General features: G+C 37.3%; 1 protein-coding gene across 26 annotated transcripts in view; it reads right to left on the reverse strand.

Moving 5' to 3' along the window:
- Window positions 1–26,767, reverse strand: part of MAP2 (microtubule associated protein 2) — a 261,553-nt gene that overhangs the window by 184,065 nt on the left and 50,721 nt on the right. For all 26 annotated transcript variants that reach the window (XM_054585712.1, XM_054585741.1, XM_054585735.1 and 23 more), the window contains exon 2: window positions 15,379–15,428. The gene's annotated coding sequence lies outside the window, so the exon portion shown is untranslated. The remainder of the gene's footprint in view (window positions 1–15,378; window positions 15,429–26,767) is intronic.

The raw sequence follows: 26,767 nt of genomic DNA on the forward strand, positions 1-26,767 counted from the left end.
GTTCATGATATGTTTAATTACATAGACATATATTTTCTGCACTGCTTTTTTTAAGCTTTGAAAACAGCAAAATTATGACATGACATGAGAAAAGTTCCACTTTGACAAAATGAAAAACACAAAAATTCTTCTACTTAGGAAAAAAAGAATGTAATGGAGAAAATAAATACAAAAATAGAATTGGCTGGAAACCAGCAACCACAAGAAAAGAAATACTGCAGGAAATGGAACTAATCAGTTACTACAGTGAAGATTTTTTTCCCAGACTTTCTTCAGGAGGAAAAAGAAATTGAAATTAATCTAGAAACCAAGAGTTTAAACAAAGTGACATATGTAGCCTTGAATTATATAGAATTTCATGTGACTATTTGTTTTTTGAAAATATAATAGTTAGTGGAACTTCCAAAATTAATCTCGAGATTCTTCTGGTAGCCTGGTGAAACTTTAGTTATGAGGGTTGAAGCTTTGTTCTGAGGTGTAAGATCCATAAAATTACGTCATGATACCCTTACAAGAGGCACCCGAATCTTTGTCCCTAGCCCAAGCCACTCTAAGGGTCAGTCCGTTCAGGACAGAACTTGCTTTGACAGAACACCCCTCAGCTCAGCAAGCCATTGCCCACACATTAGCTTTCCATGACTTAACAGTCTTCCATACACTGGCATATTTTATAATATTAAAGTTGCTCCTTTGTGTTGCTCTCTCATCATAACTTACTCATGTCATTTGGTTATTTTAGTATCAAATATACCAATTGTTCTTCAGCTGTCTTGTGCCTAAGAAATGCCATTTTAAGTAAGAATATGCAACACTGATCCCTGTATTTCTAAAAATAGATTTAGAAATAATCATCTTTTATTTGCTAGTGGTTTTTGGAAAACTAGTATCATCAAACTTTCCATATATTCTGAGATTCTTAGTTTTTAAAAAATTAGTAGCTAATTTACCTAACAAAGTCATTAAAAGCTTGACAGCCTCTGAGGAGATTCAGACTGTAAAGAATGGACAATTATCTTTATATAATTTCCAATATCATATTTTAATTTAGTGTGTGGTGGCAAGAAAAAATGGCACCCAGAAGCTCAGACCCCATCCTGACACCCAGTGCTGATGACAATCATAGCATTTAAAAATCTAAAATATATATTTATTAGAAACCATATCACTGATCACTACTTAATTTATGTATAAGAAAACCCTTGTCTCCAGAGTTGAAAATCCTTATTCAAGGTCACACAGCTGCTTAGTAGAAGAAGCAAGAATTGAACCCGGGTCTCTGAACCCCAAGGGACATTGATGGTCACTAATTATCACAGGGTAAGAAGAGACCAGTCAGTAATGGAACAACACAACGGGTAATGAATTGGGGAAAAAATTATATGGAACTTTTTCACACCCTTGTTCTAACCCCAAAAAGCTTATCCATATAGAAATTAGTGAAGATCTTAGACATTTTATAACCACCATTAAACAATATTCAGGCATGAGACATAAAGATTCAGATGAAGAAAGCTGATAAAAGGTTTCTGCATCCAAGTATTTTGTGAAAAGTTTCTTTTACCCAGTGTCCTTGTGTTTCACAAATGTAAGAATGAATGGTGGTGAATGTGTACTTCATACAAGACACTGCTAAGTACATTACATATGTTACCTCGTGTACTTCCTTTGATTACTATTATATCAGTTTTTATCTCACATTTTGACGCTAACAACATAAGTGATTGTCATAGCTTGGAAGTGCTGGAACCAGCATTTGGACTCATTTCTACAAGATTCCACAGTCTATATTTTTACCCAACAAACTGAATTGCTTAACTCTTGATAGTCATCCCCCGACCCTGCCTACCTCCTTATCATTTTCTAGTAAAATATTTATTTCTTTTAAAAAATTAGACTAAAGAGCTGCTTGTGCATATGAAAAAGGTCATAGTCCTAAAATCAAGTAGAAATAAGTCTTAAATTGATTCTAAGAAATAAATAAGGAACAAGACTTTCAAAATGAAAACCTTTTCTGTCTCAAGCATCTAAAATGCCCTCGAGGTTTCCATGCCAACCTTTCCAGAATACTAAAATAAGCTGTAAAACAACATTTACTCACACCGCATTATGGAGGCTTTTGAGACATTAAGCTGTTCCACTGTATTTTTTTTTAACAAGAGCAACTAGGTTTTGAATGTTCAGCGAATGGGAGAAGGCCACTGACACAAGTCATCGGGGAAGTCAGCAATGTAGCGTCTGTTTTCCTAATTAAGAGACGCCTTCAAAAACAGACTTGAAGGGGACTTTTCATTTCCGTTAACTTTCCTTTTATGTGTATCCATAGTTAGTCATAGCTCTTCAAAACAGAGGTTTATAAAAGTTATGCTTAAAATATAAACAGCACTAAGTGCTTAACACTGAATCTGTAGAAGATGAATCTGGAAATCTAGGGCACTTCCATCCTTGATACAGACCATCTGGCAAAAGGAAACTGAATAATAAAAAGCCAAATAGAGCTGAACAGGTCTGCTGCTTCTTCTCATGCAGTCTGAAGAGGTTTCCTTTTATTTACCAAGCTCCTTAAGGGCACATACATTGCAGCATGACAGACTGCTGCGTATAATAGGCACCTCGGGTGGGGAAGAACAAGAGACGGCTGCAGGTCAGGAGAGGTGGGAAGGGAGACCCAGCGCGTAGGCTGGGCCCCCAACAGACTGAGGGCCCAGGCAGATGGCAACCCAGGCAGAGCGGTTCTAAAGGGAGGCTCAGGACAGTAATAACGAGGCCACACTGGGCACTGGGAATAATCAGAACAGCAACCCGACAATAGCAACGGGAGTTGCAGTGGGACTAATCGACTCTTAATGAGCACAAAAGTTGTATCAGGAAGGATGCAAGGTTCCAGAAAAGAGAGTAATGAGAAGGCATATATGGTCTCTGCCTTCAAGGAGCTTCGCACCTAATTAATAAGAAAAAAAGGAATGGTGATTTAGGAGTGCACATTAAGTGAAATGCCATGGTAGACCAGAGTTAGATAGTTTTGGCAGTGCATAGCTGAGACCCATGGCCTGATGTAGGGAAGGTTTCCCTGGGAAACTGCTGTCTGCACAGCACCCAACAGGGGGAAAAAAAAGAAAAGAAAGAAAGAAAGAAAAAGAAAAACAGAGAGGGAGAGAGAAGGTGGCAAGATATGAGGCTGAAGAACTATTTGCTGATAATAACTAATTTAGGGTGAATACAAATAGCAATATTTAATTTGTGCCTTACCAGGCTTTACATAAGCATACACTATGTCATACCTAAAGACAGATTCAGGCAACCACAAACAGGAAAAGACAGCTGTAAATTCATTAGAGGCATGAGTACTCTTACTTCATCACCCATAACTGCTAGCTGCATTGAGTTGATGTCTCTTTAGTTTATTGTTTTGTTTCCTGTCCATAAGTTGTAATCAGTTAGAATGAATCACTTATTGCTGAAGGGGTAGCATCAACTAAAACTTTCCCTGAATGAGGAATATTTAAATTTGATCAAAGGTAAATAGATTTAAAAAAAATAAAAACACCCTTTTAAAAAAACCATAATTAATAATTCTAATAACAATTTCCTGGATTGAAGTCTTAGACCATGCCCCTCTCATGGGAAGAAGCCTATAGCAGCAAGCCTCTTCATATAGGAATAATTTTGAAACTTATATATTCATTTGAACCCTTAATCAGGGACTCCAAATGTTAAAATACTAATGGTATTCATAGTACTTTCAAGTTATTTTGAAAAACTATCTGTCACAAACATTTCTTGAAACATCATATAAGACAGGGCAATATTTTTCTCAATCTGAGATTGAAGATTCGTCAAACTACTTCAATGACATGATTTAGCATCGTTCATCCTGCTCACTTCTTCCAGCTCACTTTCCTTCCTCTGCCTTTACAGTTCAAAACGCTGTCTTGCCCAAATGCCATCATTTTTGCTCTGGCCATGTTTCTGGTGCTCCTCACTTCTGCTTTGATTCAGAAGTGCAGAGACTTTCTGCTCTGATTAGCTCTTAGAGTCTATGTTATTCTCTTGATATCTTCTTTCATCGCACAGATGAGATCCAATTGGTGAATAAATGGAGCCCAATCATTTCAACCAAAACTAGTAGATACGGCGCTGAAATGAGCTGCGTGATTGCTCTGGTGTGAGGAGTAGCTCACACAGGGTTTTGTTACCTCTCTAAAAGTGAGCCAAAAAAAATCTTTATTTGAATTATATTTACAAAGACAGTGTTTTCTGAACAAAAATTCTAAACGTACGATCTATCAAAATATTTTTGTGTTTGATCTACCATTTTACTGGTGAAGTCTTATAGGGCTGAACTGAACTACAACATCAAATATTTAATTTATCATTTATTGAAAAAATAATATCATGGGGTTCTGGTACTCATGAAAACAATAACTATTGAATAATAAAGAAGAAACAATAACTATTAAATTTAGCAAGTGAATCTTCTTTAAAATGTTATAGAGTTGAAATAAGTGAAGCTTAAATTCTTGATCTCAAAATTCCAATTTCCTAAATGATGAGGTCACGTAGGTCATGAGTGTGTTTCTAATGTTATCTTTGCAAGGCAGAGTGCCAGCTGACCAAGTTGTAATATGTCAAAGCCTCTTTACTGTTCTTTCTCTGAAAAGGTAGAGGGACAGACAGAATCAATCATTATAGCAAAAGCAGGGTTTCTTTAAAGAAGATTAAAATGTTTATAAAAAACAAGGCAAAGCATTAAGACACACAGGTGAAGTGGGAGGAAAAAGATGTGATCCAGTCAGACATCCCTTATTCCTGAAGAATAAGTTGTGTCCTTTCCTAGCAAAGTAAGAGGTAGGGAAGCGGGGAGGAGGGAAGTGGAAGGATTTGACAGGTGCTGCCACAAAATGGCTTTTAAAAGCTGTCAACTGATGCATTTTTTAATTGTTAATAGATGAGGACAAATCATTTGGCAAACTCCCCATTATATTTAGGTGTGTCAAATGTGCTGTGAAGTTCACCTATGTACTTCAAGGGTTATTTGAGTTACCACCTAAATAAGAGAAAGCTAGACCATGCTTGTCATGTTCCCTTCTAACACACTTGTTGGCACACTGCAGTGCTCACAAAAGCATTTGTTTAACTAATAAATAATTTACGAGGTATCATTTTACACAAAATGGAAATAAGCTTAGCCTCCTTCAGTACTGAAATGGGGAAATATAAGAAGCTCTAAACCTGACTTTGGCAGCAGGTTGACATAATGAGGGATTTTCAAAAAAAGGTACAATGCTATTATCTTTAATCTTACTGTCATTAACCAATATTAATTCAATCAGACAGTATTGAGAAGATACTTTCACATAGCCCAACATGCATTTTAGTATGAATAGAGTTTTGGTTAGGGTTTAATGCATGATATGGGCCCGGTTAAAAATAAATCCAATAATACACATGAAATTTGGAACTATGAGTGCTATATAGTCTGAAAAGTGTAAGCAATAGGGAGCAAGGTAAATAATACTACTAAAATCTATCCTATGAAACTATAAGCTTTTGAGAAATAAATGGCCTTATGAAAGGGAAAATAATTTGCCTTGTTATAGGATGATGCTGAAGGCCTTAGGTTGTCTGAAGAATTTTCCCTTAAGTACCCACCCTTATAATTAGAAGTTAGGCCTTCACCTCCAAATTAATACAACAAAATGAAACAAAACAATATGAAGTAATACTTGTGCTGGAAAGATTGAATCCTTGTGACATTCTTCTCTCTTTGCAGAGAGAGCTAAAATTTGTGTAGGTGAAGGCTGCTGCTTCATTATTAGTCATTATTAGATTTTTCTTCATATCCTTCTTTAGAATGCTAATTTTATTCACATACACAAAAATATGAATTTTAAACTGTTCCTACTAAATTCTACAGAGAAATTTTAAGAAAAGAAAACCTGCGTGGGAAAAAGAATACTTTTATTAGAGCATATGGGTTTTAGCTGTCTATATGTATCTGTGGGGGAGCAGAAACTTTCCTCTACCCTTACAGGTTTTGCTGGCTGGTCTAATAACCAAATCACCATGAGACAGAGTTAACAAGTGAAAACAACCAAATTTAATTACAAATGTGTACAAGGAACCCATGCAGGGGGAGAGAGATCCCACATACAGGAGAGGTTCAGAGGCCGAAAGGAAGATGAGGTATATATGACATTCTGTGCTAAGGATGAGGAAAGGAAGAGAAGGAGGAGAAGGAGGAAAAGGAAGAGAAGGATGCCCAGTGGGGCTTCAAAGAATAGGAAGGAAGGTCATTTGCAGGATAAGGAAAGCAGATGTTCAGTAATTAGAAGCTTGACCTATCATATTGATAGGTCATTAAAAGTTATTTCTGGTGATAACTTTTATTACAAGCAAAGCCTCTAATTTAAATTCTTTAAGGCAAAGGTAAAAGTTTCTCATGAGCCCTCATCGCCATCTTGGAGCAGACTGTGTTCAACCCCTCTATGCACATATTAAGAAATGAATCATTGGCCGTCTTACGGGGAAGCTTGGCTTTAGTAATCTCCTGCTTATCAGCAGATGCTCACTCTGGGTGCAACCTAAGTGATGACTCCCAGAAAACTCATAATTGCAGTAATTAGGGTCACATGACCTCCAGCTTGTCTTGCTTTGAAAAGAGAAGCAGATGGTCAAACATTAGCATTTGAATGAGCACCTAGGTCCTTTAGTTGAGGAGTTTACTTAAATGCAAGGGAAAGCTATGAATGTCCAATCTGACACCACTGAAAAAAGTAGTTTGTGTTGTGTTTATATAGTTCATTCTGCTCTCTGCAAAAGCTCACCTTCTGTTACAAAAGCCAGATCTGAGCACTACTACCCTGCTAATTCACCCAGCAATCTGGGGCTATGAATTTGTGGGAAGAGTGATAATTTTACAAAATCTTTTCATTTTAGAAACATTTGTTTTGGTTTCTTTTAGAATATACAGCAGTATATTCAGAGACCTATAACGATATATTGACTACTTTTCTTACAAAACAATGATATTATTCATTGTAAAGGCAAAGAAATACAAATTGAAACTAAGACGCTTAATTTTTTCCCTGTTGAAAATAAGGTTAGAAACTTTGCCCCTCTCCTTTTTCTTTTAGTATTTCTTTCACCGCACTTTTTGGATGTATGTAAATCTTTATAATGGTTAATTTAAGCCCAGGGCCATTCTCACTTTCCAGAATGTTCCCTCAAGGGCCTAGAGCTTTCTTTGTAAAATGCAAACATAGAGGGAGATAGCTCTCTATTTCCCCGTTCCTGTGGGAGAAGTAAGAGTCAAACTTCCTGGGTTCCTTATTACAAGCTGTAAAACAACTTCCTGTCATAAGATAAAAGAGAGGTTTGTCTCTCTGGAGAAAGGCAATTAGTTTAGGTCACTCCAATTGCCAAGTAAATTTAGTCCTCTTACTTGAGGACAAGTTGTTTATCTTGACAGCATGCATGTAACGGGTTCTATATGCTTGGCTATGTAAAAGGGTAAATTGCTTTTGGTCTTTGCAATCTCTTAGTGGATGGCCTGCCATAAGCATCACATTCTAGTTAATGCTTATTCAATAACATAAGTGTTTTCTTTCTCTAATACCTTTGGTGAAGAGTATTTCTGGGTTTGGAGTTTTTGTTTTTGAAAAGATTTCCTCAGTTTCAATTCCAATTAACACTTTTCCTCATAGCGGATCCCTTCACGATAATATAACAAATAATTTAAATGGTGAAAATTCCAAACTCCCCATGTGAAGTTTAACAAAGAGATATGGCACTTAATTTTTGGTATTTTGGTATTTATTAATACCAAGATAAATTAAGATAGCATGAATGTCAGTTGGAACATTTAGTTCCACATGTCAAGTTATTGATGTTTTTTTCTTTTCACAAAACCTAACATAAAAACATAATTTAATAGAAGCTCTCGGAACAGACACCCACATGAATATCTCCCTACACAGCTATTCTTTGTGCGCAGGAAGAGCGTGAAAAAAAAATCTCATGATAGATTGGATTTTTGCTCCTCGTTTAAAAAAATAGATACACATAAAAGTAGTTCAACGAATATTTGTGGAAAAAGAAATACAGAAGGCTGAGACAGAAGAGAAGGAAGGGTCAGGATCCAGGTTAAAACCTTCAGTGCGGCTTGTTTCAGCTTTCCTAACTTCCCAGTTCTTAATCCCTTCTCTGTGCCTTGGCTTCCATAGACTCCTTTCTGGAAACCCACTTCTTTCTCTCCCACTTTCTATTACGCTAGTTAAGTTTGATTCACCTTTAAACCCAGCTGAAATTCCCTTTTTTATATGAGGTCCTTGTAAATAACAGTGAATTATAACTTCTCTGGATCTCTCTAGAAAGTATGTATATATTTCGTATTTGATTACATCACCATGTATGAGTTACTATTTATATGCATTAGTTTTCCCTTTCCTCAACTTGACTTCAAACTTGGAGAACAAAGAAACCATTCTTAATACTTCTGAAGAACCCACAGAAACTAGTGCTCAAATGAGCTGTAAGTACATGCTCAGTACCTGATTTATTAGTAACTGCTTTGTTACTAATAAATCTGCAGCTTCTCGAGTAGACTTTCTTTCTACATACAAAGATTTCAATATGAGAGTACAGATTTAGTACCCATGATTGGCAAATACTAGCATTTATAAATTCCTATTAAACTATGATACTGAAGAAAACAACCCGGCTCCCAAACGTCTACACAAGGCCAAAAAAAAAAGTGTGGGGGGGGGGGTGGTTATCACCTGAGCTGTTTTACTTTTTATTTTTCCTTTCCTTTAGAAAAATTTTCCAAAAATTTTTCTTCGGTTATCAGGCATTTATCTGGGACTAGATTTTTTTACACAAATTGTCCTCTTCCTCGGCATACTGCTTCCTTACCCCTCACCTCTCTCCGCACTCCCGCCCGGTGAAGGGCCACACTTCCCTGTGCGGCCACCTTACCTCACGACTCCTGAATCCAACAAAATGATACATTGTTGACCAGGTGAGTGGGACACCACGTATGGCTCTGTCAGATGATGAAATAATGAAGTATCAAGATGATACTAAGTATAAGTGGTCTTTTCTGAGACAAATAATGAACTGGTAAAAATATCTCGGAGCAAACCATGAAGTAGAAGTGATGAAGAGACTAGACTCAGTCCAAAGACAAACAATTTACCTGAGAAAACTTTCCGAAAGCAAAACCAAATCAAGTCACATTTCAAACAATTTTTATGTCTCGCATTGGCATTTTATCATACATTATGGTGACAAAACACATTATATTTCTAAAAGTTTTCTGCATCTTGTTGAACAATGAGTAATTGACTTTGGCATCTTCTTTATACATAATGTAATGAATAAGAGCTTCTGTATTTCCTAAACACAAAGTTAAAACAACTTTTGCCACTAGGTCTCATCCTCCTTCTGCAACTGAGCACCTCAGTAATAACCAACAAGAATATTTACCAAAACTGCCCAGATGTAGGATAATTAGAAAATTAACAAATTCTTATTCAGGCTCTACCGTGTAAAAGGAACACGGCAATTCCAGGTATAATGGGGGAGGTGGAATGACGTTTGATAAAGGAAAATACAAACTAGGTAAGTTCTCTAGGAAATTTATATTTACAGTTTATGCACAATTACTGAAGTACCATAAGATACTTTAAGGTAGCGTAAGTAGTTGTTAACATGTAGTACGTAGTTTTTATGTTGTGCATACTTGCATGAAACAGAAGAAACGGAGATTGATTGATTGCATGCCACCTCTATACTAGCCTAGCCCGAATACATAATGTCTCTTTGGTCATTACTTCCAGCCAACCTTACATGGCAGTTTGTTTATGCTTCACACTTTCTACAAGTAGTAAAATATTTACATCTTTTTTCCAAGTAGCAAACAGGTAGAAAACCCCAAGAGTTAAACTAAGTGCACAGGTCCCATCCCTGTGACATGATTGCCGGGGGCTCCGCATTAGGTCTCTGAGTCCCGAAGAGATAACGGAGAGTCCAAGGGAAATTCAAAAGTGTTTGCATCTATAAAGTTGCTGATCAGGTTAAGCATCCTGGTCACTGACCCGTTTTTCCATATATCCAGACTTCTTTAAATTTTTTTAAAAAATAAGAAAAAAAGACCTTGGGGGAAAAAATCACAATGAGAGGAGGAAATCCTTGTAATTTTACTTTCCCTAATGGTTTCAAAAGTGAAGTCCTCAGTTCCCGCATGGAGACATCCAAGTTTTCTATCCCTATTGTTCTATTTATTCTCCTTTCTAGAGCTGACATTTCTCATAGCTCGCTTAAGACCCCTTAAACGGCAATGTAGCCTTTTTTAAAAAAAAGTGGGCTAGTTTATTTGTGTGCTGCAGTCTTGAACCTAGAGAGCTGGCTACTTCTGGCAAGACACTGACACATGGCGATAGCTTTAAGGACAAGACTGAAAAAGTAATTTCCGCTCTATAGGTCAAACATCTTTAGGCAAAAGATATCAAGTGCATTCTTATTTATCACTCTACAGATTAACAGTCACAGGTGAAGCTGTCATTGAATGGTGTATACTTGCATATATAAGCAAGCAATTACACTTGGGTAAATGTGTGTTTTTCTACTTATTTATATCCCAAAAAAGACTTTTCTATACTTTTAAGAACTACTACATTTCAAAAAAGAATAGTCTGTTGTAAAGCTTGTGTCTGGTTCAGTAACTAAGTTTCTCTAGTCATAAAATGAGAATGATAGTTTTTAAGTTCCAAATATCTTATTTATGTTCTAAAAATTAGTCAACATACTTGCTCTATTTTTGAACTATAAACTTTATTAGAGAGAGAAAAGTGGGTAGATATATAAGTACAGATGTAGATGCATGTACATAATGGATTAAGTGTTTTTTATTCAGCCTTTCACTAATTAGATTTAAAATAGTAAGAGGAAAAGTAAACACAGCAAAGATTCTAAAGTAACATAAGCTGATGGTCTTCAGACATTGAATAATATGGAATGAAGCCAAATTCACTTTGGTTTGTTATGACAAGTGGTTTTTCAACTAACATTTTTAATACTGCTAAATAACTGAAAGGAATTAGTTCAAAAAAGGAAATTATTTTACCTTCTTTAACAGGAATAGCCTATTAAGTATGCCTCAAAGAAAAGACTTTGTATGGTTCATTGGCAAGACTACCCAACACCAGCATGTACATCTATGTATCTAACATACATGTAACTATATGGTACATTCCTTCTCCGCTAAGCAATTGGTGATTTCCTATTTGTAGATGAATAACTGATGAAACTTAACGAGTCTCATATAGAGAAGCTGAGAAACAAGAAAGCATGTCCCCTTTTAATAATACAAAGTTCTTACTTTGCAATAAGTAGACTATAAAAGAAACAAAGAATTCCTAAATGAATGGGCTTCTTACATAGAATAAAATGCACTTAAGTTTTTATATCCTCTAAACTGCCCTAATGAGATGGGCCCCGAAGAAAGCCATGGAGTTCCTTAACGATGTAAATTGTCTACAAAAAGATCCCCTGTGCACTCTTTGGAATGGCGATCTTTCCAATGACTTCAGGAAAAGAATAAAATTAGCTGGTCAGTGAATTAAGTCCACACGATTAATTTCTTAAGCATGGGGTTTGTATGGAAAACATATACAAGCAGTTGTCTTTGTAACCATTTGATACTACAAACATTTAGCTAAGAAAAAAAAGAATGAGCTGTGATATTTTTTTCTCACATGGAAAAACAACAGATCAATTATTTGTTATTTAAGATATTTATGCTGGGCTGGGTTTTACTATTTGTCCTCTGTGGCATGGCATCAGCGAGCCAATTTCCTCAATATGTCAAGATTCTGTCAGAATAAAGAGCACTTCTGAAAACATGTATTCCTGAGGTATTCCTCTAGGTCACATGAGCACGCTGAGAAGTGATAGTGAGTTTGCCATCTGCCTCTCACGCTCCACTTCCTCCTCCCCACATCTCCCATTCCAAATTATGGGCTGATCATGTTCTGCTATTGTAATGTCTGTAATGGGAAAAGATTTTTATAAAAAGGAGAACATAAGTATTTATGGTGATTCAGATTTCAGAAAGGTGCACAAGAGGAAGCTAATTTTCCTGGGACTAACTGGTCTTTCCAGTTTGAAATGTGATCCCAGCAGCTTTGTGTGTCTCCTTAAAGTGGTAAACAAATAATGGGGCATTCTACAAATCTTTCCCGAACATTGAAGTCACTTCGTCACACACCAATCCAGTAATTACAGTTCTGGATATGTTTTCATCCATAAGTATGTGACTATCATATTATGCTAAATGTAGAAATAAAGTAGATTTAAAAACCAATCACTTTTCTTATACTTTCATAGTTTAAATCCTCCAATTAAACCTAATGATTTTTAGTACTCCTTCAAATGTCTTTTGGGTGATTTGATTATGCTTTTTTGCTGAACCTTGCCCATTACCAGGGAAGAGAATATAGTGGTTAATAATTACTATAACATACATACACTTACATATATGAGGTCTGTCTGGAAAAAGGCCCAACCATGGTTAATATAATGGGAACAGTCTGCGTGGCATCTATGTGACCTGGCAGCCAAGGAGAGTGGATTGGAATGCGTCTATGTGAACAATGACAACTTTGCTGTAGTAGTCAGTGGGGGCAGTAGATGCTGTTGAGTGAGCATGTGTACCGTGTGGCCATCACATTCAAAATGACTGAGTAAGTATAACAATGAATCTGCATCAAATTTTGCGTTAAGCTTGAACATTCCTCCGTGGAAAATATTTCAATGATTTAGAAGGGGCAGCTCTGGGCAGCTGGTGATTGGCAGCTTCATCATGACAATGCGCCTGCTCATGCACCATGTCTCCTGCAAAGTTTTTTGGTGAAACATCAAATCCCCCAGGTGAGTCAGCCTCCCTACAGCCCAGATTTGGTGCCCTGAAACTTCTGGCTTTTCCCAAAAGTAAAATCACCTTTGAAAGGGAAGAGATTTGAGACCGTTGGTGAAATTCAGGAAAATATAATGGGGCAGCTGATAGCGACTGGGAGAACTGTGTGAGGTCCCAAGGTGCCTATTTTGAAGGAGACTGAGGCGTCATTGTTCTATGTACAATGTTTCCCGTATCTTGCATCTTCTTCAATAAATGTCTCTATTTTTCATAGTACATGGCTGGATACCTTCAGGACAGACTATATATATATATATATGTATACACACACACACACATATATATTTAGTTTACAGATATGTAATAAAATTTTTCACTTTGTTGTTTCTAATCTTTATAATCCACACAATAAGCACTTCCTGGGTGTCCACTTCAAGGCCCTACCAAGAGGAACAAGAGTGAAGACCCCAGTTGCTATGAGCTGCTAGAGGAGATAAGACATATCCAGTAATAATTACAACATTAAAAAAAAGTATGAACAAATGCTTTGAGAGGTGTGTGAAGCAACATGAAGCAAGTTAGAAAGAGAATGGAGCTTCTCCCTGAGGTGGTACTGAAGGTCAACTACATAGTTGGTCAAAGACTTGTTTGTTTTGATTCTTGGAAAGCTTAAAACACTGAAGCTTACTAGTAAGACATAAGAGTATCTTCTCTCCCCATTTCTGATTATATAATAGTATTAGCACTTTCTACTTTTTTTTAATGAAAGTCTGCTTAATTGCTCAATGTGCTGCTTATTTTGTTAATAGTATCTTTCTTTAATAAAGGTATAATATCACTCAGCAGAGCAAGGAGACATTACTTAAATTATGGTCATATAATTTCCACAAAAGAAACTCTCCTATGGATAGAGAATCAAACACAGAAAGTTTTTCATGTTACTTTTACAGCTATTTTTATTTAACAATTTTTTTTCTTTTTATGTTTCTTCTTAGTTCTTTTCTTTCTTAAAAGTAGACAAAATGAGAGATTTCAAGTTGCCATGTTGACCATACCAACAATAAAGAACAAAAATCCAAAAAAGAAAACAAAATACTATTTACTTTTAACTTAACACTGTGCATTGAAAATGTTTCTGATTCAAAAACTTATACTCTGCCAAAGATTTCATTCTACTTGTAACTTCTGCTTAACAGATGGGTAGGGGCTGGTTGGGAAAAAGAGTAGCAAAAGTTCAAAAACTCTTAAAATAAATTCCATGTGTAAATGTGTACATGTTTACACATAATACATTGAGGAATGACTATAAAAGGAAACCAGGCTAAGTGTCTTCAATAAATTCAACACCAAACTATGAACACAAAATAGAACTGGTTACAAATGGAGACATTTAACTATCACTTGTGTAAACATTCTACTTTTTTCCTTAAGTTGCTAATTATCAACTTAATCAACTAGGCATGATTCCAACATGTTATATGTGCTACAGTCTACACAGATTCCAAGGAGAGCAAAACACAGTTTGTGCATGAAAAAGAGAAATAGCGGGGGAGGAGGGGTGTGCATGTGTGTTTTGTATTTGAGTAGAAGAGCAAGGGCACTATCGGGGCCACATAAGGGGCATATGTGCCATGGGACTGGTATGTGCTAGGCGCTGATTAAGGTAAGCATACAGGAAGAGCCAATGCTTGCTTTTATGGGAAATTAATCATCAAAAGCCTACACAAAATGATTAGCAACACCTGGCATTTTGCTCTTTAAGAAGCAACAAAAGTCCTCAGTTCAATCAGGGTTTCTTTTGTTTTAAAATCAGAATACATGTTCCAGAGGAGAGAATGGAAAGGATCAGTGGAACCCCACGCCCACCGGTGTGAGTGCCCTCTCAGACTCTGTTATTACAGTGAACTCAGTTAAGGTGGTTTGGGGTCTCCCATAAACCCAATTAACAAGAAAATAGAACAGAAGGAATGACATCTTAAAACTCTGCTTATGAATTGATATTTGCAATTCATAAGCAATTTTTCCACTCTACCGTCCTTAGGAAATGTGACTTCCGAATCGTGGGCTTCAAAAGAGTCTGCCTGCCAATTCAAAAAGCTGACCATTGTTTAAGCTGACCATGTGAGCTGGCCTTAATAAGAAGTCATTCTTTTAATATGTGTGTGTATTAAATGAGTGAATTGGAGTTGGATCTTTTTATTTAATCAAAATTCAGCTAGCAAGACAGGTAAAATAAAGGAAACAATCAATAAGCAACAAGATTGCACTACTAACCAAAAAAAAAAAGCCAGCTCTGGAAAACATCTTAGTAAGTAACCTGAGCCTGAAATGTATCTAGTTCTCACCAAGTTCAGCTTTCAACCACACTCTGCAAAACTACTCTGATCCAGCTACCCAAAGGCCCTTCATGCTTCTATTTTATTTCATAGTTTATTCATAATCAATATAAACACATCACCAACCTTAATTCCAGCCAGCAGTCACAGGATACCTTGGGTCAGATCAATAAAGTCTGAAATATAAACAGAAAAACATCTGTTTCATAAAATAAATCAATTGAATGATTTAGTTTTTTATTTTACTCAGGAGGAAGATAAAGTTACTTGGTTCCCTGTACCATAAAATTTACTGGATGACAACATTCATTTACAACAAGGGGGTGTTATGTAGTTATAAAGCTTTAAACTTAAAATTATTTTCTAGACTGCACTTAAAAACATATACTAGATCACCAAATTAGGCCCTATTTTTGCCTTTCGGCAGCTTTTATTTATTTAAAGTAGAACAATTCTCACGTTTATACTCTAAAATGTCAACCAAACTTTTTTTAAAATAAATTCTGTACTTAATGTACTAACATTTCTCTTGAAAGATGTTTAATTAAAAATAATAAAGCTGATGCATTGGGATCCTTAATCAGAGTTAATATCCACAGACGGTCTGTAAATTTTTAGTCCAAAATCTGTTTAAAGGCAAAAAAAAAGTCACCAAAGACAATTTCAATGGCAACCTATCCAATGTCCCATTGCTGCCTTATACCTAAGCTTTATCACTAAATTATGCTGAGAAGCACGTTGTCAAATGAAAATAATAAAGGTGGTGAACCGAGGACAAAAGCAAACCCAAAACTGCTGGGCCAAAAGTCAGCCTGTCTTTTGGGCAGTTAGTAAAGAAAATAACTTTAATGTGACATGGGGTGAGATTCTTGACTTGTTGCAGGGCGCATCTCTGGGTAAATCTTCAGTTTAAAAAACTTAAGTTAGCTTCCAGAAGTGTGTTTATGAATTAACTAGTTGGAAGTTAGAGGATGTTCCATTTGACATTGTTAGAAATGGTTAATTATTAGACTATTAGTTTAAGTCCAAAAGCTAAATTAACCTACAAAGGTAATCATTTAATGAATAGTTTAAAATAATATTCATATATTCCATTGGATGATAGGTTAGCATGACTGAACTAATCATTTTACTATGTATATGTATATCAAATCATGTTGTACATCTTCAGTATATATAGTTTTCATTAAAATATAAATGGAGTACTGGTAAACAAAAAGTGATTAGAAATGAAATTCTTGATTTTTAATCTCAAGACAGGGGCGTAAGAAAAGTGAATTTACTCATAAAAGAATGAAATGATAGGTCGATAAAATTGTGGAGATTAAAAAATGTATTTGGGGATATTTTGTGTGATTTTTGAGATTAATGGTGTTAATATGCCTACTTCTGCTTCAAGCATCTGACTTTATTTTACTTTGATACAATTTTTTTTTTTTTTGCGATAAAACCAACACTTCCCAAACTGTGTACCACAGGACCCCAGGATGCCACAGTAACTCACAGAATAGTGAAATACTTCCAATATATGAAAAAACAACTCAGCAGGCACCACACAAATTACCAGCTTGAAGCACTTCACAGTTTTAATATTAGACTATGACACATACCTTTCAATGATGCCATAATTTGCAAAAGTGTTTTTTTAGTGGCATTTATGATGTGAAAGCAAACTGTGCATGAAAACCAATATGAAATAAGAAATGAGGATGACAATATCCAATCTGACTCAGGTTTATGGGCCAGGTTGTACCCAACAGGCCACATATCCCATTACTATGGGATTTATGGGATTCTCAGTATAAAATGAAAGGATTTTTCTTTGGATTTGCATGTATTATTTTTTCAGAAGGTTACTTGTAGTTAAGACGTAAATATTTATCATGCTAACTAGATGAAACTGGGAAGTCCTTGTGGCAGAGAGGTGCCATGAAAAAAATTACCAAGTTACTGAGGAGGCCATGCACTGAAAAATTTTAGGACACTCTCTGTTAAGCACAGTTTTGTTTTGTGTTATTTTATTTCATTTTTACTCCACAAATTTAAAGAAAAAGCAGGAAAGATTATATTTTTAAGAACTAGTAAAAGGGAAGGTAAAGGAGTGAGAAAAATATTTTCCTAAAAAAGAGAAAAAATATTAGGAAAGGGGGAAGGACGGGGGCGGGGGTTCATCAGCCCAAGAGACTGCGCATGCGTGCTCGTGTGCGTGCGTGCGTGCGTGCGTCTGTGCGTGTGCGTGCGCGCGCGCGCGAGCGAGAGGTCGGTAAAAGCGTGCACGCAGACTCTAGGGGGCGAAAGACAGGAAACAAGTAGTGGGCACATTTCATATATGTATTGTGGGGTTGAAAAATAAGTTTCCATCCATCCTCCTAAATTCTGGCCGGACTAATAATTAAATTGCCATGAGGCAGATTAACAGGAGAAAATGACCAAATGTATTATGTATGTACATACAGGGGTTCCCTAAGACTAGGGGACTCGAGGACACACTGGGCACTTGAGGCTTATACGCCCTTTTGGACTAAGGAGAGGGAGATAGGAGTATGGGGTTTCAAAGGGAAAGCAGGCAATTCACAGGCAAATGATAAAAGCAAACACCAGAAAAACACATTCTTGCTGGACCACCCAGAACAAGGAGACACAGGAGGAGCCTAACAAACAGACGGCTTGCTTTCTCCCTGTCTGCCTCACTTGGTTTATATTATACTGAGGTCATAGCTTCCTTCCTTCAGGCAGGTAAAAGGGAAGGTGAAAGATTCTTTCTGAGTCTTTTGTTTCTTAAAAATAGCCAACTTAAAATAATCCATGTCCCTTAGAGCATGTTTTGGGGTGGCAAACTCTGCTTCCCCTCAGTACATGTTCTTCTTGTTGATTATCGGTGATCCGTCCCTACGAAAAGATGGTGCCCTAGCTGCCTGGAGCCCTGGAAAGGCCACGCAGAACCGCTTATTTGTGTGCAGGTTTAAACCTCAACTGACCACTTGACTGAGGCCATTTCTTGTTCAGAGTTCTTGGGTGTACTGATGTCTTTAATATCCTTTTAAAGAGATTGGATTTTATCGTTCCTACATGCACTTTCCATATATACTTTCATAGTAAAAACAAAATGATTACTAGTGGAGTTTTTCAAAAGTCAGGCTTTACGCTTCATCACACGATTGGGGAAACATCCCAGCTGGCCCCCCCATTACCCCCCCACCTAGCCCCATCTCTGAGACTTCGAGTTTCTTTCTCAATTCAACATAAGTCAGATACAAACTTTACTTAAAACATTAATGCTATTTTAGATATGCAAACCTTGGGTTTGGACCCATAAGCTTAGCAAGCGAACAGCACCAGAGAGCTCACAGAAGAGCATCGATAAGTACTTGTCAAATAAATGAAGGAGCTTAGTTTTGTACTTTTCTGGTGCTTTGTCAAATTTAAAGAAAGAGTTGAAAATTCCGCTTTGGGCAGAATTAAATTAAAAAACGTCCTATCCTTGCCCCACCTGACTTGTATCCAAAATATTTACTGGAAACAAAGTTCTGAGGGAGAAGAGGTATTTGATTTTGAACCTGGTGGACTCAGATTCTCTTGGGGTTTTTGTTTGTGTGCTTCTCAGATCTTAAGAACACTTCCATTTGCAGCACCAAGAGCAGCTGCTTTGTAAATAACTCTCTGGACTTTCCCCCCCCCCCCCCCACCCAACCCAGTTATTGAACAAATAGGCACAGAATAGTGAAGATTTATGTAGCCCTGAGGCTCCGTCCTCACTGTGAACATCTGCCATTTCAAACACACAGGTCAAGACTCTTTGTGTAATATCTTGCTAAACAATGCCCTAAGCATAACTCAAATGAAATTCTTATCAATAGGATTCAGCATCTGCTCCTGGGCAGCTTAACTTATCAGCACTTTAAAAGCACCACTTTGCCGTCCTCTGTCTCCTTATCCCCCACCCCCCGCGTGCGCGCGCGCACACGCGCACACACACACACACACACACACACGGAAACGTCAGAAAACAATCTTGACAGTTAATTGCTAAAGCTTTCTTCTTTCTCTTTTTCCAATGAGACATGATCTCATACCTAAGTATTATAAATCATATTGTGAAGGTCGGAACAAATTATACAACCTATAACAAGCTTAAGTACGCCTGGTTACACTTCACAAGAAGTAAAACTTGAAAATATCAGACATATTTTAGCTATTAGATTATCGAGGTCAATTGTCAACTGAAAAGCCACCTTTCACACTTGCTGTGCTTTTCCCTTCTTAAAGTGACACCTGAGTCTCCATTTACAGAAACTGTTACCTCAGGAGTAACAGAAAAGTTGTGGCTTCAGTTTCAATTTACAGATACAAATGTAGGGAATACTGCAGTTTCAAAGCAAATTAAAAATCAATTGTATTTTTTAAATAAATTTGTGTTTTGTCTATAATCTTTATATTTTTTAAATGCATAGAAGTTGTCTTTTCAATAGCACTGTTTAACATGTCAGGGATCCAAAGTTCTTTGTTATTAAAGAGATTACTTAGAATCTAGTGCGAGAGAGGTGGTTATGAAGACATGATACAAAGCAGTAAATGTCTGCTGTCAGAAAGAAATGCCAGTAAAAAGCTACCACAGAACAAAGAAGGAAAAAAAAATGAAATCCTGTTATATAGATAAGGATTCACACAAAGTACATTTTAGCTGGACCTTGAAAGAGGCAAAGGATTTTGATCGGTGTGGATGGAATGGGAAGGAGATCAACTCAGACAATGAACTCAGCAGAAACAAAGTAATGAAAGAAACAAAGCCCAAGGGATGTTTGAAAAAACTCCTGCAGCCCTACCTGGCTAGAGAAACAGACAAAGGCAATAATTGGGTGAAAGTCTAGGCCAGGTCTGTACAGCAAGAAACAAACTTGAATGACAAGCCTAGGAAGTTATGTAATTAAATGTGTTCACTTTTGTGTATTAAAGTGAACTACTGAAGGTTTTACATTCAACAACTGCATAATTAGGACATTTAATCAGCAATACTGTGTAGATTGGATCAGATGAGAAGAGATTAAAGGAGAACAGACCTTCTCCTTCAGAAGTCCATGTGAGTGGTAGAGATGGTGTCAATACAGAGAAGGAAGAGCGCTCTGACTACCCCATGGGCCAGTGTCTTAGTCCACCCCGGCTGCCATCACTGAACACCAGAGACTGGGTGACTGAAACAATAGAAATGTATTTGGTCACAGTTCTGGAGGCTGAAAGTCTGAGATCAAGGTGCCATCTTGACCTGGTTCTAGTAAGAGCCCTCTCTTCTGGCTTCTGGTGTGTAGTCATTCTTGCTGTGTCCTCACATGGTCTCTATCAAATGGGGGCCCCGCATTGTGAACTTATTTAATATTAACTACCTCCTAAAAGCCTATCTCTAAGTACAATCACACTTGGGGTTAAGGCTTCAACACAGCTCAGTCCATAGCAGCATGTATGTCCTGTGGGGTTTTGGGGTTGGTTGATTATGAAAGGCAAAGGACAGAGAAAAGGAGCCAAGAGAATTCTGAGGGTTTGAGATCACCTCTCAGGAAGAAGGTGTCGTTCTTCAAAACAGGAAATGCTGAAGGAGGACCAGGTTGCTGAGCAAGTGTAGACAGTGACAGGTTCCCGCCCCCCCCCAACATAGTAAATTTCAGTTTCTCAAAGGACACTAAGGGGAAAGTATTCATCAAGCAATGAACTCATTCATGGAGCATATAACTTTTTGTGATATGCAGAAGAATGAAATCTGACTTAAAATTAAAACAAAATAAAAAGGGAATGAAAATTGTGGTGATGTAATTGGGCTAAAATATATCAAGATAGAACCAGAAATGTATGTGTATGTTCCAAATCATAGAATTAGGTTGTGTAGCCAGACCACATTTTAAGTATCTAATCACACTTTGCCTTGACAGATAGCTATAACATTAGTAGAGTACTGGCTGTGCATATACCATATTGCTCTTAATGAACGCCATATTCTGTCTGCCCAGAGTGTAGGCTGCTCTGGGTCAGTGACCCAGCAAATCCATGTTGGTATCTGAAGCACTTACGGTGGTATATGGCACAAAGTCAGGGGAAACAGAAATGTGGAATGAGTCACCCCCCGGAAAAAGAGGCTGAGTCATGGACACTCCAACTCATTTCACCTCTAGACTTTGTATTATTCATATAAAACAACATCATAGGAAGCTAGGCACTAGGTATGCCTCTTACTAGAATGTTCTGTACTCTGACATGTGCACTGTAGCTGCTCTAACAAAGGTTAGGAGTAGAGGCGAAGGCCAAAAGGACGTGTTCCATGCTGGGAAATTGTATCTAATTTACCTATCTATGTCACAAAACAGGAAAAAAGAGCAGGTGGTGCCAGAACTAGAAATAATAACAAGCGCACATTTAAAGTGAAGAGATTTCAAATGTCTCAGCCATGGAATGTGTTTTATGAAAACAATAGTACAGTAAGTCCTCACCTAATGTCCTCAATAGGTTTTTGAAAACTGCAACTCTGGGCAAAAGACACATGCCATTGGCTAATTGCAATAAACAAGGGTGAAGATCCTAGGCCCTGTTTCTGGTCAAAAATATATCACCAAACTTCTAAATAAACACCCAAAACACTCCTAATATTAAACACTGAAAGAAATGTGAGCTACGGATAAAATCATCTTTCTTAAATGCATGCGTACATTCTGACTGCTGCAGAGACCGGTACCTCTGGCCCCCATGTTGTCAAGTATCAACCGTGCATTTTTTCATATTTTGTTTTTAAGTCAGGACACTGATGTTTTGTCCTCACTGGTATATCCTGGTATATTCAAATTCAGGCAGAAACAATATGGGTAAGCATGCTTTGGAAAAGCTGTAAGAAAAAAAATGACAATTTTTTTTTTTTTTTGAAATGAAAAGAGCCCATTCTCCTGTCATTCTTCCTCCAAGATTTTTATAGCGGCACAAAAATTTTGGAAGATGGCACTATTTATTTTTTAAGAAATGTTCGCTGAAACCACCTCAAAGGTCTATGGCAAAAAAAGGTCATTCATAGTCTCATCCCAGGTCCTTTTGGGTTTTTTCTTCTTGGTAATTTTTATTTTATCAACGTTAGGTATATAAATAGTTTAAGGAGTTAATTTACGCCAGTTAACTTCTCAGCCTAATGATGAAACAGAGCGGTGGAAGGAGTACGAGTTAGGCAAGACTTACAATGCGTATGAACAACACTGCATTTATTTTGATGATGAGTGGAGTGTTGACGGAACTGCAGAAGCCAATGAGCTTGTTTCTTGCAGACTGAAAACCTATCTATTCACTCCAATCATTCGTCTTTAAAATCCCAGGTTTCCTTTGAAATGGTTCTGTAGAAAAGTGAATGCACTATTATTTGTTCAAAACCTTTAACAGAGCCCTGTCTCATTAATATTTGGATTTCCAGCTGAGCTTTGAAATGGTGTGGGATACATGGGATGCACCCACCGAACAGGCACTGTGTTTCTTGGGTCCAACATCAGGATGTCTTTTAAGATTAATGCCACAACCTAGATTTTTCTCCCACTGGGAAAGTACACATTCTCCCAGCCCTACCAAATGGTTATTCTGGCATTTCAGTGAAACCCGCAATTCAAAGGAAAACACACAGCTATAGGCAACCCTTAAACAATAGAGTAAGTCTGTTCCCCAAGCTCTAATTTCCTGAAAGCTCTAGTAAGGTGCTAACAAGCCAGACTGAAGCGTCCCACGCATTTCTGGCCCCGCTTCCCTGAATCAGAGGCTGGGTCCAGGGTGAATCCAGTGCATTTGACTCCTAGATGTTGTTATAACTCATTTTCAGCATAATTTAAAAACTGCAAATCTGAAAAAGAGGTATAAAATGATTGACCTCAGAAAGATTGATTATAAAGAACATTTTCACCCATTTTAATATTCATGTTGCATTTCATGTTACATACATACCAAAAAAAGAGGTCAGAATTGATTCATAATAATGAGAAATCATATGTCTGGAACAAATGTAACTGCAGCAAAAGTTAGGGTTTCCTGTAAGTCTAAGGGCATTAATGTAGGAAACAGATCTGCCATTACCACATGTTAAATACTAAGTACTTTCTCAGACTCCATCATCCCTCAACTATACTAATCAAGGGCTAAAGCTTTAGTTTTCCCCCAAGTAGCTGTGGACCAAAGGCATTACAGCAGAATGTAAATAGCTTAAATTAACTGTCCATCTTTTCTCTATAATTCACATACAGGCAGTCCTATACTTATACATTTTTTCAGCCATTTATTTAAATCTATAAGGAAAACATTACAAGTGGTGGTTAATTTCCTAATCCTGTTGACTTAATCGTTAGTAGAACAGAATTACTGCTACATAGCTAAATAGAATGTTCACGGCCTGATTGTGAGCCCAGACACAGCTTCATCATTATTGCCTCTAAGAATGTTTTCCCAAGCACATGGGGTATACTCGAGAGGTAGCTATTTACCCTTTTCACTAATGACTTTGTAATACCTGCTTCATGGGAAGCACTTTTCTAGAGACTGAGGCATAATGGTGGCCAATAAGTTATCAACAGGCTTCCTATCCTTTCGGAACTCGCATTCCTCTCTTACAACACAAATACCTGAGAAAGTCCGGACTGCAAGGAGGGACATGCAGCAGAGTGAGGGGAGAGTGAGCGAATGATGGTTGGGGGCTTTCTCTATCTCCAATTTCAGCAGCAAGAAAGAAGTACAAGCTGAAATGCCATTTATCAAAGCAAGAAAGCAAACTAGCCCCTCGCCTGATGCCCTTTCAAAGGGGAACATCTCAACCAGCAGATCCCTGACCTACACCCGTCGAGTTAAAAAGTATAAAGGTGGCACATTCATGTGAATTCAGAAAGTGCACAGAAAGTACAATTTTGGCACTAGTTTCGGGTTTTAGTGGTAGTATTAGGGCCAACACTAAAACTAATGTCTGTAGGACGTGAAGTTCTCCCATGTATAGGCTTTGCTTAATCCTGTAAACTAAGATACCTCTGTTGACCTAGATTCAGTTAGCTCTCAGGCATGACACCTGCTTCCCAATGAAAGGTAATCTGTAGTACCTTTCAACAATTAAGGGCTATCCTTAATTGTTATCTTGCCAGAGAGTCAAATGTCATGTAAGGAAGAAAATAACCCGAAAAGGAAGGAAAACAAATGACCTAATCATTGCTATCATTATGCAATAAAATGTTTCCAAATAACAACATATGCTTCATTTCCACACTTCTGACTTAATAATAATTTTTAAAAAGCAGTTACAGAGAGTGGGTTTTATAAAAAATCAATTGATTAAATCTTCTTGCTTAGGCCAGGCACAAAATTATTTACAATCACCACCGATGGAATTCCTGTTGGTATGTATCATCTTCAGCCAGTGAGCAGAGAGGGAAATAAGCTCTGACAGCAGCCAGGCAACACTGTAGAGGTGCCCCACGTGACTCCCATGAAGAGAGCTGGAACTAACCCGTAGAGCAGGCCCCCTTGCCAGTCCTCAGAGCACTCAGCGATGGATGGACCCAGGGCCGCAGCAGAGTAACTATATACACTCTTTAGCAGTTAGAGAAAGTCAAAGGCCTCTCTGGGTCTGTAATGAGGAAGCCAATTACCATCTTCTGTTGTGTGTGTATCACCGTCACAGTCCTGCTGCACAATTGCTATTGTGTTTCTCTCTGCCCTTTTCAATGTGCCTTTGGGAACTGAGAGAGAAGATTTCAGTTCTCTCAGAAGAATGTTTTTTTAACTAATAGCTGATGAAGGACATTTAAACAGTCGAGGGGGAGTCTTTTAGGGCCATCCCAAATCAAGAAAGCCAAACTGCTACAAAGGCAGAGTGGACACACAAAAGAAGGATTTCCAGAATTGCAGTAATTTGTTCTCAAGTAAATTTACTGAGAAAGATAAAGTTGAGTGTAATGGTGCATCCAAGAAACTACCTCTACTTCACAGTGGTGAAATGTGACCAACTGACCACATATCAGTAAACACTCATTGCCGGAAGAAGGCAGCCTGGGCTTCTGGCTGCGCTCAGGGGCGTCAGTGTACTGTTTGCACAGACAACACAGATGGCACCCACAAGAGTTAAAACCTTTTTTTCCCCCAAATCCAAACAAATTGTTCTGTATATCATACTTATGAAGATGAGAGGGCGTAGGGTCCTTACTGTTAGACTTGGAAAAAAGAATCAAGTTTCAAGAGATTAAGTACTGTCCTAAGGTGCCTGAAGGGACGTAAACGCAGCGAGGTCCAGCACCAAGTTTCCTGATGGGCCAGTAACCTGGGAAAAGCCGAGGGAACTGGCAGAGAATGCTGCATAATTAACCTTCTGGAAAGGCTCTGAGGCCTTGACAAAAACCCCTCCCGGCTGCCACACACCTTTGCAGGCTCCATGCATTCTATTAATCTTCCCGTGATAAAAAGATGGTTAAAAGTAAATGGAGTGTGCTCTCTGAAGGCAAAAATGTGCTGACGTGACTTGGAAATTTTTCAAAAGATTACTACAAACTTTGGCATTGCCTTAAGGGATGTTGAAAAGTGAATTCTGACATTTTGGCCTCAAATTTCAAAATGCATGCTATTCTCGTATATAAAAAGGAACCATAATAGTTACACTGTACCAACAAAATACAATAAGTGACTTCAAGAAACTCTTTTTCCAACAAAAAGTAAATGTGCCATTGAGTCTTGGTATAAGTGCTAGTAATAAAATCAACATTAAAACAAGGTATACTTTTCAATGCTGGAATTTTTCTCTTCTAGATTTATCTCACTTTAATGTATAATAAGTTTTCTTTAATGAACATGCATTATATCTGGGAGAAAGAAAATTAGCAAAATATTAGCAAAACATTCTTTATATAATATTTTTCTGTGGTCACAGTATAAAATTCATGCGTCAAGAAAAATATTCTATATGGGGATGTAATGTATAGCGTGGGGGACATAGTCAATAATATTGTATTAACTTTGTAAAGTGAGAGATGGTAAGTAGACTTACTGTGTTGACCATTTCAAAATTTATACAACTGCCAAATCACTATTTAACTATCATTAAAACCCACTCGTTAACTGATTGGACAATTGTATCAATAACAGGATAATAATCATAGGAATAACAAGATAATTATCACCTATGTAAAGTGGAAATAGTTCCATAAAAACAAGCTAAGATTCTGTAAAGGTAAACAGTTCATTTTAATCAGGCCACTATCATATGGTATATTAGAATACAGATTGTATTACTACGATTTTTAATCTTAGAGAAAAAAAATTCGAGATAGCTGGTACGATGAAAAAGAGCTGAAACTATGTGTTTGAATCCTATACTAACTGGTATTTTTAAACCAGTGAGTGCTCTAATATGTCTGAGCCTCATTTTTCTCATTTTTTAAAATGGGAATGACAACACCTATTTCCCAAGGTCCTTTGAGGATTATATAAGATAATGTATGTTCAGAACATAACAAAATATGTGGCATATAATAGAGGCCCA

The sequence above is a fragment of the Pteronotus mesoamericanus genome, unplaced genomic scaffold, assembly GCF_021234165.1.
Source record: "Pteronotus mesoamericanus isolate MK-2021 breed Mesoamerican mustached bat unplaced genomic scaffold, CSHL_Meso_final contig_90, whole genome shotgun sequence".
In the NCBI taxonomy this organism is placed as follows: domain Eukaryota; kingdom Metazoa; phylum Chordata; class Mammalia; order Chiroptera; family Mormoopidae; genus Pteronotus; species Pteronotus mesoamericanus.